The sequence below is a fragment of the Callorhinus ursinus genome, unplaced genomic scaffold (assembly GCF_003265705.2).
Source record: "Callorhinus ursinus isolate GAN/ISIS: 27379988/994484 unplaced genomic scaffold, GSC_fseal_2.0 scaffold44, whole genome shotgun sequence".
Classification (NCBI taxonomy): Eukaryota; Metazoa; Chordata; class Mammalia; order Carnivora; family Otariidae; genus Callorhinus; species Callorhinus ursinus.
Genome location: NW_027397106.1, coordinates 4869446 through 4883829, shown reverse-complemented (window position 1 = coordinate 4883829; position 14384 = coordinate 4869446). Strand labels below are relative to the sequence as shown.

Genomic DNA, 14384 nt, shown 5'->3' with positions numbered 1-14384 from the left:
AAAGTGTTATACCTTCTGCCCACTGGCAGTGTGGACCCGCTTAGCTTCTTTGGCTCCCAAATATTGAGAATCGCGTTCTTGCCTTGGTCCTCTCAGCTCCTGGCTCTGCCCTGTTGCCAAAAGTAAAAAGCAAATTTTTTTTTTAATTATTCGGTGACCTGTTGATATTGCCTCCCGCTGCCCCTGGATTCACTGGATTCGCCCGTGAATAACCAGAAAATTGGCAAAATGGGATTTTTTTCTCTACCATTTTATCTAAATTAATGTTTATGCTTTTAATGAATACATGTTCATCATAGAAAAGTAATTTTTAAACAGAAAACACAAGACAGGGGCGCCTGGGTGGCTCAGTCGTTAAGTGTCTGCCTTCAGCTCCGGTCATGATCCCGGGGTCCTGGGATCGAGTCCCACATCGGGCTCCCTGCTCCGCGGGAAGCCTGCTTCTCCCTCTCCCACTCGCCCCTGCTTGTGTTCCCTCTCTCACTGTGTCTCTCTCTGTCAAATAAATAAATAAAATCTTAAAAAAAAAGAAAACACAAGACAAAGAAAGTCAAGCTAACTCCACCAAGCAGAGAACTATCAGTAACATTTTAGCTTCTCTATCTCCACTTGGATATAAAGATGGGGTTATAAATAACTTTTTTTTTTTTTACAAAAATCAGGTTCTTAGTGTGTTTGCTTTTTTCCCTTAATGTATTTTGAACATCTTTCCATGTGACGTTCTCTCCTACAACTGCAGAGATCCTATTATTGGACACTGGTGTGGTTTCCATTTTCTCTCTCTCGTAAATAATGTTGCCATCGCCATTCATTGTTTATTGTGCATACACATGATGAACACTCACTGGTTTACAGGAAGAACATATCTTCAGTATTCAATGGGATGGTGACCACCATCGGAGCCTGCTTCTTGCCCAGATTCTTGCATGACCTCCCAGCTGGGGCCGGCTTATTCTCTCCAGAACACTTCATGGCTCTTCCTTGTCCCGCACGTAGTCTAAGCTGACATTCAGGCCCTCCAAAGGTCTGTAGCAGTCACCCCAACACTGGCTACACTCACCCCATCTTTTCCCACCTCCTTTGCTGATGTGTCCCCTAGCCTGTGACATCATCCTGGTAAAAACGTGGGAGGTGCTTTTTCTTCTTTTTAAAAATATTTGTTTCCAAACTTACCATGATAAGCATGCTGGCGAAGGTCACCAAAAAGTTGTGACCAACAGTTGACCCATGATCTGGACTCAGGTGATAGAAGCTCCTTCCCTCTTCCCCTGTCCTTGGAACGTGGTTCTGCTTATCTTTCCCAACTCCAGAAGCAGCTCTAAGGACATAGCCTTGAGGTAATGGTGTTGAAAACACCCACGTGGTATACGTGACTGAATCCAGTTAAGGCCTCTTTAAAAACTTTTAAGATTTGGTGGGCAGGTGCAGGGATCCATTTGTCTTGCTGCTGCCCAAAACAAGCCTTGTGTGTAAGTTCCCTTTGTTTATTAAAACCATCACCTTCCAACCTAGAGTGGCCTGCCTCCACATTGGGGGCCAATTTCAGATATCACCCAGGAAGCTCCCAGGAAAGTTATGAACCAACACTAGCTTTTTTTGTTGATTGACAATTCACGTAACATAAAATTCACCCTTCTAAAGTGCACAATTCAGTGGTTTTTAGTATATTCACAAGGTCATACCACCATCACCACCCTCTAATTCCAGAACATTTTTCATCACTCCAAAAAGAAATCCTATACCCGTTAGCAGTCACTCCCCATCCTTCCTCTCCCTGGCCCCCGACACCACTAATCTACTTACTCTCTCTGTGGATTTGCCTACTAGGATATTTCATATAAATGGAATCATGAAATGGGTGGCCTTTTGTGTCTGGCTTCTTTCACTAGCATGATATCTTCGAGGTCCATCCATGTTGTAGCAGGTGTCAGAATTTCCTTCTTTTTTAAGGCTGAATAATATTTCATTGTATGGCTATATCACCGTGCTTATCCATGAAGCTGTTGATGGATACTTGGATTGCTTCCACTTTTGACTATTGCAAATGATGCTGCTGTGAACACTGGCATGCAATGATCTATTCAAGTCCCGGTTTTCCATTCTGTTGGGCATGCAGTGGAATAGGAGTGGAAGTGCTGGATCATATAGTCTATATTGAGTTTTTTGAGGAGCCACCACACTGTTTTCTACAGTGGCTGCCCCATTTTATATTCCCACCAGCAATTTATGAGGGTTCCAATTTCTTCACACATTGTTAACACTTTTTATTGTCTGTTTTTTTTTTTTTTTAAGGTGTGCACTTTATTGAACTGGTCTCAAGTCAGTGTACAGGAAAGCCCTGGCTGCCTCTGTGCCTCAACCCCTCTCCCAGGGAGACCAAAAGCCTTCATAAATCTTAAATTGGAGGGGACAAAAAAAGGGGGGCCATGATGGCAGACCATTCAAAATAAAACAAAAAGAACAAGTATTAAGGCGAAGATTAAAAAAATTTTGGACTACATAATTTACACAAAAGCAATTCTATCACCCTCCCCTGTGTGGACTTGGGCGAGGACTGGCCCTTCTCCTCAGGGAGAAATGGAGTGGCTTTTGGGAAGGCAAGGGACTTCCTGTAACAATGCATCTCACAATATTTGGAATGACTATTAAAAAAAAAACAATGTACAATCAAAGTCCTCGGCCACATTGTAGAACTTTGGGGATGCTCGCTCCAACCAACTGCTGTCACCTTCACCGTTCCAGTTTTTAAATCCTGAGTCAAGCGCCAAAAAAAAACAAAAACAAAAAAACAAAAAAAAACCCCAAAAAAATCCAAAAACAAAAAAACAATTAAAAAACCAAATAAAGCCATGCCAATCTCAACTCGTTTTCTGCGCAAGTTAGGTTTTGTCAAGAAAGGGTGTAACGCGACTAAAGTAACAGTCCGCCTAGAAGCATTTGCGGTGGACGATGGAGGGGCCGGACTCGTCGTACTCCTGCTTGCTGATCCACATCTGCTGGAAGGTGGACAGAGAGGCCAGAATGGAGCCTCCGATCCACACAGAGTACTTGCGCTCAGGAGGGGCGATGATCTTGATCTTCATTGTGCTGGGCGCCAGGGCGGTGATCTCCTTCTGCATCCTGTCGGCAATGCCGGGGTACATGGTGGTCCCCCCGGACAGCACCGTGTTGGCGTAGAGGTCCTTGCGGATGTCGACGTCACACTTCATGATGGAGTTGAAGGTAGTTTCGTGGATGCCACAGGATTCCATGCCCAGGAAGGAAGGCTGGAAGAGCGCCTCCGGGCAACGGAACCGCTCGTTGCCGATGGTGATGACCTGCCCGTCGGGCAGCTCGTAGCTCTTCTCCAGGGAGGAGGAGGAGGCCGCAGTGGCCATCTCCTGCTCGAAGTCCAGGGCCACGTAACACAGCTTCTCCTTGATGTCACGCACGATTTCCCGCTCGGCGGTGGTGGTGAAGCTGTAGCCACGCTCCGTGAGGATCTTCATGAGGTAGTCCGTCAGGTCCCGGCCAGCCAGGTCCAGACGCAGGATGGCATGGGGCAGCGCGTACCCCTCGTAGATGGGCACAGTGTGGGTGACCCCGTCCCCGGAGTCCATCACGATGCCAGTGGTACGGCCAGAGGCGTACAGGGACAGCACGGCCTGGATGGCCACGTACATGGCCGGGGTGTTGAAGGTCTCGAACATGATCTGGGTCATCTTCTCCCGGTTGGCCTTGGGGTTCAGGGGGGCCTCGGGGGCCACGCGCAGCTCGTTGTAGAAGGTGTGGTGCCAGATCTTCTCCATGTCGTCCCAGTTGGTGACGATACCGTGCTCGATGGGGTACTTGAGGGTCAGGATGCCCCGCTTGCTCTGGGCCTCGTCACCCACGTAGGAGTCCTTCTGGCCCATGCCCACCATCACGCCCTGGTGCCGGGGGCGCCCCACGATGGAAGGGAAGACGGCCCGGGGGGCATCGTCGCCTGCGAAGCCGGCTTTGCACATGCCAGAGCCGTTGTCGACCACGAGCGCAGCGATATCGTCATCCATGGCGATCTGGGGGCGGTGTAAACCGGCGGTGGCAGCGGCGGAGCGGCGAGGGCGAGGGGCCTGTGCTCGCGGGGTGGACGCGATCTCCGTCTGTTGTTTTTTATTACAGCCATCCTAGTGAGTGTGAAATGGTATCCCATTGTGGTTTTGATTTGCATTTTCCTAATGACTAATGACCTTGAGCACCTTTTCAAGTACTTATTGGCCCTTTTCTATATATTTATAGAGAAATACCTATTTTCCCTCTCTCTATATAAATATTTTTAGGAAAAAATCTATTCAAATCTTTTGCCAATTTTTAAATTGGGTTATTTGTCTTTTTATTTTTGAGTTGCAAATGTTCTTTTTTTTTAGATTTTATTTATTTATTTGACAGAGAGAGACACAGTGAGAGAGGGAACACAAGCAGGGGGAGTGGGAGAGGGAGAAGCAGGCTCCCCGCTGAGCAGGGAGCCCGATGCAGGGCTCGATCCCAGGACCCCGGGATCATGACCTGAGCCGAAGGCAGACGCTTAATGACTGAGCCACCCAGGCGCCCCTGAGTTGCAAATGTTCTTTACAGATATTGGATACTAGACTCTTATCAGATAGATGATTTCAAATACTGTCTCCCATTCTATCAGTTTTCTTTTTTCATTTTCTTGATGGTGTTCTTTGAAGCACAAAAGTTTGTTTTTTGTTTTTTGTTTTTTAATGGTACAAACTCACACATTTATTAGTGACCAAACAGAGAAACTGGAACTTTGCTTCCTGAGCATACAGGATAAAAACAGATGCCATCATGTTCAGATTTCTTGCTGTCAGACACCACCTCCTTTTTCTTTGCCTTAGACCCTCTTTCACCCTCCTGGGAAGACAATATCTTATACACCAGTCCAGACTGCTCCCACCAAGAAGGAAGGAAAATTATAGAACATCAGGACACTTACCCAACCCGGACTGTGTTCATTCTGTTGCCTTAGCAAGGTTTACAAACAAGAAACGTAGATCTAGGTGTTTCTTTCCCTCTGCTCCTCAAAAAGCTCATCTATGAAACCCTGAAGAACGGTTCCAGGCCTAGAGGGCTAAGGACATGAACACCAGGGGACTTGATACGTGATGGGGGTGGGGAGTCAACGCTGGCCCTCACCTTGGCGGGCTCAGATGTGTCCATGGCAGAACTGGCATCGATGTCAGCTGATTCTGCCTGGCCAAACTCTGCACCCTGCAGGGACATCTGCACGGCATAGGCGATCTGCTCCTCCTCGGTCATACTGCTTAGGTCAGGGAGCCCGGAGCAGCCAAGCTCCTGCTGGCTGATAGTCATCTGCAGCAGAGCGTCGTCTGAGCCTTCAGCCCCAGCTGTAGCAATCCCTGCCTCAGCCGCGGAGGCTGCAGCTGCGCACCGGGCCTCCTCCTCCTGCTGCTGCTGCCACTGCTCTTCCATAGAGACACGGAAGGCCAGGGCCAGCTCAGGATCAGCACTGGGATCCACTCCGAATTCAAAGTCACTGGCACCAAGGCCCAGCATGGCACCACCTTCACCAGCCAGAATCGGAGAACTGATGAGGGCATCGGCCAAGCTGGGCCCAGGGGCACTGTCACCAGATGAGAACCGGTTCCATCTTTGCCGTTCAATGTGTTTACAAAGGCTGTCAGCTTTTCTGTGTTCGCCTCCTCTTCCCCAAAACTGATAATGTCAACATTTACTTTTTCCTTCTTGAGACGTTTAGCCAGTTTCACCAAATCCTTCTCCTTGTCCTCCACGGGGCTTCCCACAAAGGCAATGATGTGAATCTTGTGATTCTTGCCCTGTCGGTGCTTCAGAGCCAGATGGGCCACGCGGATGCCAGTGCAGAAGGTGATCTTGCCCTTGGGTTGGACAATGTGGAGCTTGGAAAGAATGCAGCCGGTGTCAGGGGTGAGTGTGGTCAGCACTTCACAGTCATTGGCCAGTGTGATGAGGCCCACGTTGTTCTCAGGGTTGCTGCGGGTCTTAGAGTGACAGACTATGTTGACAGCATGTTGTAGAGCCTGCAGCCGGGTGGGTAAGAGGTCCCCATTCTGCATGTACTCACTGTTGTCCACGCAAACCATAGTGCTTTCCAACACCATTTTGCCACCTTCCTCCCTCCCCAACCGGTTCTTCTAAAGTTTTTAATTTTTTTTAAGGATTTTATTTACTTATTTGAGAGAGAGCATGAGTTAGGGGGGAGGGGCAGAGGGAGAAGCAGACACCCTGCTGAGCAGGGAGCCCGATGCAGGGCTCCATCCCAGGGCCCTGAGATCATGACCTGAGCCGAAGGCAGACGCTCAACCCACTGAGCCACCCAGCGTCCCAAAAGTTTTTAATTCGATTTGATTGATTGATGGTGCTTTAGATGTCATATCTAAGAAAGCACCTACCCCAAGGTCAAAGAGACTAACCCGTACGTTTGCTTCGACAGTTTTATAGTCTCTTACATTAGGTCTTTGATCATTTTGACTTAATTTTAGTCAAGGGGTCGAAATTCATTCTTTTGCATGTTAGACATCCAGTTGTCCCAGCATCATTGGTTGAAAGATTATTATTTCCTCACTGAATTGTCCTGACACCTTCGCTGAAAATCACTTACCCATAAATATATGGGCTTATTTCTGGACTGTCAAGTCCATTCCACTCATGGAACCACAGTCTTGATACAGAATACCACTGCAGCTTTGTAGTAAGTTCAAATCAGGAAGTGTGACTCCTCCAACTTTGTTCTTCTTTTCCAAGATTTTTTTGGCCATGCTGAAGCATGAACTACTTTTGTAGAAAGAAAAAAAAATCCTATTTAAATAAATCCTACATATTTAACTCATTCCAACCCCAAAGCCACCTCCTCCAGGGAACCTCTTCCAGACTCTTCATTCAGGATCTGCCTTCCTCTGGACATCTCATTAGTAGAATACTTCTCTTACAGCATCTTGTACTCTCGTGAGGTTGGTGGAATCACCCATCTCACTGAAAGACAAGCTCACTGAGGGCAAGTATGGTGTCTTCTTTACTTGAAAATATTTCCCATGGCCCCTGGCATGGAGCCCAGGACAGTGGTGGGGCTGAGTATATGCTGTGTGCATAAATGAATGAGTGGACAAATAAATGAACGCTATTGAGTCACTCATATGGTTCATATTCTGATCAGAACCTGGACAAACACCCTTTACAAAAGACTTAGGAAATGCATTCATTAAATTCACGGTTACACCTCTATTGAGAAGTATAGTCATGTGTTGTTTCACCTGAGGTTTCCATAGCTTATTACAGTCATTACAATGCTTGTCAATACGAGAAAAATGTGCCCAAATTACTGGAGGAATTATGTGTGAATTGCATACTCAGGCATTCCACAGTGAGGGCCTGGCTTCAATCAATACTATAACAATGACAGGTTTTATCGAAGCATCAGAACTTGCTTAAACTAAAAGATTATTAGCCTTTGAATTAGCACTCCAAACAGGGCTCTTAATTAATCTGCTAATGATTTTCTTTGTTTAGAGGGATTAGCCCTGATCAATCCTAATACAAGCTCCCAGAGCTAGATGCATGCATTTGTCCCTTACATGGTCCTTTGGAGAGCTGGGGTTGGAGCCCCTTCCCTCGGGAGCACAGAGTCCAGGAGTGGAGCTGGCACACACACACCACCCCTCGGAGTCAGGCGGCCGCGTGCTGGCTCACACAGGGGGCCCAGAGCAGGAGAGCGGGAGTCATTCTGGCTGCGAGGCAGGGAGGTGTCAGACCACATCAGGCCTTTGAACTGATCCTGGACTCCTGCCTAGGATGCTGTCAGGTGGAGGCTAGGACGGGAGGGTTGCAGGAAGGGTGGATAAGGTGTTCTAGGCAGATGGAACAGCTAGAGCACAGGCATGTTCACAGGCACACACAGGCACCCAGACACACTCTTGCGCTCAAACGCATCCTTCTCCCAAGAACTGGGCAAGTCAGAAACTGTCTAAAAGATGTCATTATGTCCACCTGAGTCAGCACACGGCTCAAAGTCCCACCAGGCTCTGGATTCCAGCTGTCCTTTCCTCAAGAGGGCTTTCAGTGTCTGCCATCCCCTGCCTTCCTTCCCATCGATGTATCTCTGTCACCAGCTGGACATTCTCCTCAGGGTCCTTACTCACTGCAAAGTTTGACACCCTCCCGGGAGGCCCGGTGGGAACTGGGCCAGAGGTTACCGGTCCTGATGAAGCTTGGGTGTTGCAAGATGCGGACTTTTCCATCTGTCCCTGCGTAGGCCTTTGGCTGACCGGCCAAGCTGTGAGGGCAGGGAGAGCCTCCATAGCACTGTGGACCGCTGATGGGGGCGGGGGGTGTAGCTTTGTCCCATATTTAAAGCATGGGTTAGAAACAGTCCCAAAGTGCTTTCTTCCATCGATCAATGACAAGTATTTATTGATCACATACCTCTTAAAGTTTTTAATTGGCATGTTACAAACATACATCAAGACACACATGTCATTAGTAAAAAGCCTGATGTATTTTCACCAACTGAACACACCTGTGTAACCAGAACTGGATCAAGACACAGAACGTGACCAGCACCACAGAACTCCTCTTGTTCCCTACCCAGCACCACCTACCCCAAGGATAACCACTGTCCCGGCTTGTGACAGCATAGATCAATTTTGTCTGATTTTGTACCTTATATAGATGGAATCATATAGTATGAACTTTCTTGGCACTTACTCTTTTTTTTTTTAATTGAGATGTAATTGACCTGTAACATTCTATTAGTTCCAGGTGAACAACATAATGATTTGATATATATATACATTGCAAAATGATCACAAATCTAATTACCCTCTGTCACCATGCCAACTTACAATTTTTTTGTCTCGTAGTGGGAACTTTTAAGATTTACTCTCTTAGTAACTTTCAAATACACCATACAATATTATTGACTGTAGTTACCATGCTGTACCCCATGACTTAATGTATTTTATAACTGAACGTTGGTACCTCTTGGCCCCCTTCACCCATTTCACCCGACCCCCCAATCCACCCTGGCAACAACCAATCCATTCTCTGTATCTATGAGTTTTGTTTCTTAGATTCCACATATAAGTGAAATCATATGGTATCTGCCTTTCTCTGACTTATTTTACTGAGCATAATATCCTCCAGGTTCATCCATAGTATTGACTTTCTTGGCACTTACTCTTTTTCTTTTATTGAGGTATAGTTCACATATAACATTATATTAGCTTCAGGTGTACAACATAACTCTTCGATATTTGTATACACTGTGAAATGATCACTGCAGTAAGCCTAATTACCATCCATCACCATACCGACTCACAAATTTTTTTCTTGTGGTGAGAACTTTTAAGACTTACTATCTTAGCAACATTTAAATATGCAATATAATAGGGGTGCCTGGGTGGCTCAGTGGGTTAAGCGTGGACTCTTGGTTTTGGCTCGGGTCAGGATCTCAGGGTCTTGGCATCAGCATCTGCATTGGACTTCTTGCTCAGCAGGCAGTCTGCTTGGGATTCTATATCTCCCTCTCCCTCTGCTGCTCTCCCTGCTTGTGCGTGCTCTCTCTCAAGTAAGTAATAAATCTTTAAAAAAAACTAAATATGCAATACAATACAGTTGCCTAGGGGCACCATGCTTGAATAAATAGTTTGGTCAAGGACTCTAAAGAGGGTGTTTGAAAGACTGACTCTCATAAGGAATAGGGACCCACAAATGTAAAATGGAGCCGATCATGTGTATTGGGGGATAGTCTCTATTCTCCCTGGGAAGAGGGAGAGGGCAGGTGGCCTGGTGGAAAGTGCTCTGGTCTGGGAGTTGGAAACTTGGATTCGAATTTGATATTTATCAGCTGTGCCACCTTGGAAAATCTCTTTCCTTTTCTGGACTTCAGCTGCATCCTCTGTAGGGTTGGCATGGATAATAATATCCTACCTTTTCACCATCAAAGACACCTTCAGTTATCTATTCCTACCCCCTGCTAGTGCCATGGACGTCATGCTTTGAAAAATGTTTCCAACCGATTGGACCACATGTAAGTAATGATTAATTTGTTTCCTCATTTTTTGTTAATGGAAGGTGTATGGAGCAGACTCAGATCTGTAGCAGATAGAAAGCGGTGCCAACCCGGCTTGATGGAATTCCAGGAAAAAGCAAAGGCTCTTTATGGCTGAGTTACTTGATGGCAGCTTCATGTCAGGGAAATGTTCAAAGCCTGGTGCACCTGATGAATTATAGTGAAGAGCTTGAGAACCCCCATCCCAGCCTTCATGCAGCCCTGGATGCAGGAACCACTGATGAGACAGGCCCTCACCAGCTTTCCTTCCGGCTCTCATGAGCCAAGGGACTGGGCGTTGCCCAGCTCCCACTGGAATTGACTGCAGAGTTGTGGAGTGGGGCCGTGCTCCCCTGAGGAGGGCCTCCTTCCCAGGGTGACCTCCACCCCCAAACCCACTCTGTGTCCACAGCTAGACAAGTCCTCAGGGGCCCGGGACTCACATTGCTCCCGGGGACTGTTTTGAAGGTGCTGATGGAGCGTGAATCCCTGGGGCACTGTGCTAACTGCCCTCTGCAGCTCCAGGCAGCCCCCGCCAGTCTGGGGAGAGAATTCCAGTGTACTCTTCAGGACTGTGACCTGCCGCCTCCTTCAGGGACTGCCTCCTCCTCCAGTCCTGGCTGCTCGGACTCAGGCTCTGGGGCCTCACTCCACTTTGTGCACCCCCCAGAGCTCTCTACTTTCCAGCCCTGCCCCCGTTTCTGTCCATGACCCCAGGATGGGATGAAGCCTGCTTGAGGACAGGACTCGCTCTCACTGATGGGGTATAGCACCACACCCACAAGAGATCAGAATCTGTCCAGAGCTGGGGGCAGCGAGGGAGTTGGGAGGGGTAGAATTTGGTCAAAGAGAGTTTCTTGGCAAAGACGTGACTGGAAGGAGGAGGGGGCAGAGCTAAACGGAGCGAGGTGTTGTGGGGGGTCATTTGGCTCAGACAGTCTCCATGCAGGATTCTGGGCAGGATGAGGGTGTACGGAGCACCCAAAGAGTCACCCCTACAGGAATGAGGTAACCAGAAATTCTCTAGGGGGGCAGTGGCCGTGGTGGTCGTGGTGAAGGCAACATGGCGTGGAGGCTAAGGGCAGCGGTTTCAGAACTCAGCACACGTTGGTTGAACCCCAGCGATGGTTGTTATCACCTTGAAGATGGCCCAGAACTCAGCCTTCGAGAAGCAGTTTCAGGGAGGCTGGGAGGTGCGAAGGGTCAGCATCACCCAGGGAGCTTTCTCAGTGAGTAGGCACGAGCCCTCCCCATTCTCACCCGTACGTAATTCAGACAATATGACCTTCAGGGAGGTTGACAGTCGTATGGTGAAAAGCCATCCCAGTAAATCTGATCCATCCCAGACACTGTCTTTCTACCCCCCGAACAACTGTCCAGGGATGCCATTGGAAGAGGAACAAGACACTATTCCTTTGAACTAATTAGACCACCAGCAGCTCAGCCCAGCCCAATTCAACCAACTAGTACATTCATTCAAGACATTTTTATTGAGCTTCTACACCGGGCCAGACCCTATGCCCGGTGTTAGAGACCCAAGACCCAGCTCTTGTACCATCCATGGTGGGGAAGGCAGGCCAGAGCAGAAACATTACAGTGTTGTGAGGGCTCTGTGATAAGGAAAGCCCAGAACACTCTAGGAACACCTAAGAGGGGCAGTCTTGGATCATTCGGGAAAGCTTCTTGGGGAAAGAAAAGGATGGGGCCAGGAGCCAGCCAGGAGGCGGAGAAGGCCTTTCAGGAGGAAGGTACTGTGTGCACAGCCTGGAGCGAGAACAGAGACTGTTCAGGGAACTACAAGTAGTCCCAGGCTCAGCCTGTGTGGTGTAAGAAGATTTGGGGGGGGGGTGGAACGGGGTGGAGTTTATTTTGTCGGGGGATGGGGTGCAGGCAGGGAAGGGTTCTGGGGAAGACTACAGGGCCAAGGTTGCTCTGGGGAATAAAGGGGCCTGGAAAGAGAAGTCTGTAGGGTCAGGGGATAGATACATTGGCTGTTTGGGGGATCAGAGTAAAAGATGCTGAAGGCCTGAATGAAGAGAGTGTCCCTGGGGCCAGAGAAGAGGGCCTGGGTTCCTCAGAAACACAACTCCAGCTGTGGCTGACCCCTCCTGAGAGGCCTGCTGCCCCCATGCAGCAGGGGCCCCCAGAGGGGATTGTTCTGGAAGTCTTGTATCCAGGCTTCACCATCTGGAGCTGAGTCCATGTAGCCATCCAGCCTTTCCCTGCTTTTTCGTCTCTCTGCTTCTCTTCCCTCTCTCCCTCCCCAGCCTTCCTGTTTCCTCAGCTTCGTCCTTAAACCTCCTCTCCACCTGCTGGAAGCCCAGCTCTCTTCCTGTGTGGGGAAGATCCACCTCTGTTCTGTCCATTAACCTTCTCAAACCCAAAGGCCTCCTCATCTCCACCTCAGTCAGTCCCTCCCATAGCCACGGCCTAGAGCTTGTCTTTCCTAAAACGCTTACGTGTCTCAAAGCTTAAACACTTGGTTCATTGGCCACATCCCTCTGTGCTTCTGACTCTCACTCCCTCATTCCTGCCTCCTGTCCCAGAGTCCCGCTCACCTAGACCGCCACCTTGCCCGGCCTCTACCTTCTCCTCCTGCCCCAAGGGCCCCTGGCCTTCACACCCTCCCCAGCCCCTGCCTGGCTGCCCACTGTGCCCTCCCGGCACCCGCTGGGCTGATGAGCCGGCTGCCTTCCCGGCTTCCATGCCTTGGGCTGCCTATCCAGCTGGAGAGCAGCAAGCCCCCAAGGAGATCCTGGCCTCTTACTCAAACAGGCCCTTTCCACGGCCCCCCACGGGTCCTCTCTCAGCTCTGCACTGTAGCTCTTTCAAAGCCTCTCCAGTGCCCTCTGGCCTCCACGTTTCCCAGCCCCTCTGAGCAGCCGACCTGCCTCTTCATTCGCAAAGAAAGCAGAAGTGCTAAGACAGCAATACCCTCAAGTTCTTGCCACGCACCTTCACGTTGCAACATCCCACCCATACCCTGCCTTTCTTTCTTCGGAAACACACATTTCCCCCCTCCTGACAAGGCCTAGCCTGGAGGCTGGATCCCACCTCCTCCCTCCTTGGGCATGGAGCACCATCTGTTATCCCCTCCCTCATCCCTCTCTCCAACTGCGTATTCTTCCCCAGCTCCTCCCATGAGCCCTGAAATCCCCTCTGGCCTCCCCTTCTGTCTCCTCTCCCATTCGCTCCTACCCACTGCTTTTGGCTTCTGCAACTCCCCCAGAAACTTCTTCGAGCCATCCCAGAAGCACCTCAACATCCAGACCCATCTCATCATTTCTCTCCCAACCTGCTCCCCCTCCAGGGCTCCCCATCTTGGTGAAGGGCAGCAGGGCCCAACTATACCCCTGGAGTCTCTCTGTTCTCGTCCCTCCCTCGACCCCACATCTCACCACCCACCAAGTCCCCTGGAGGCTATTCTCTAATGTGCCCAGAACCCACCTTTGTGCTCTTGTTAAGTGCCCAGCACTTAACCTGCAGGTTCTTAGTTTATTCTTTCACACATTCGTTCAACAACCATTTCTTGGAAAGCCCAACTGAGACAGCCCCGACTGACTCGCGTTCACGAGTCCAACTCGGACAGATGGCCCACTTGCCACCTGACTTCTCTCATCCGAATACCAGTGATTGCACTGCACCTGCACTCCACCCTTATTGACCAACTCTGTCTTACCTCCTAAGCTACCCGGGAGTGTGGCTGTTCCTTCTCCTTGCCATATCTGGTTCCTGCAGCCTCATCCTGACTGTCCGTGGTGATTGGATGAGTTGTGGTGGCCATGAAGGCTCAGTGTGGTAGTGGCAGTAATGGGGAAACCATCTGAGCTGGGACTGCTGGGGGGAATGACTTGATTAGATTTCCCTTAGGAACATTTATTAATCTATGCACTCAATAATCATTTATTGGGCATCTACGGTATGCCAGGCACGAGGCTAAGTCCTAGGGATACATCAGGAAGCCAACCACACACAGGTTCCCCTTTCTTACCAGAACCTTACAGTCTAGTAGGGGAGACATTCATCATATAAACGTCATAATTATGACCAAGACAAGTGCTCCACCAGGGTGGCGCATGGTGGTCAAGCATGTAATAGGGGGCTTGATCCTCTCTGTGGAAGTCACAGTTACACTGAGAGCTGAAGGATGAACTAAAAGAAGACAGGAGGATGAGCATCCCAGGTAGGAGGACCAGCATGTGCAAAGGCCCTGGGGGGGGGGGGGGGGGGGAGTAGAAGCAATACATGGGGCAAGAAGTCCCACACAGCACACCCTTTTGTTTTTGTTGTTGTTGTTGTTGTTGTTGTTTTTAGC

The 14384-nt window shown here is 49.2% G+C and overlaps 2 pseudogenes; both read right to left on the bottom strand.

The window, feature by feature from the left end:
• Positions 1-2274: 2274 nt before the first annotated feature.
• On the bottom strand, positions 2275-4112 carry LOC112832166 (actin, cytoplasmic 1 pseudogene; annotated as a pseudogene).
• Positions 4113-4965: 853 nt separating this feature from the next.
• Positions 4966-6153, bottom strand: LOC112832413 (26S proteasome non-ATPase regulatory subunit 4 pseudogene; annotated as a pseudogene).
• Positions 6154-14384: the final 8231 nt, after the last annotated feature.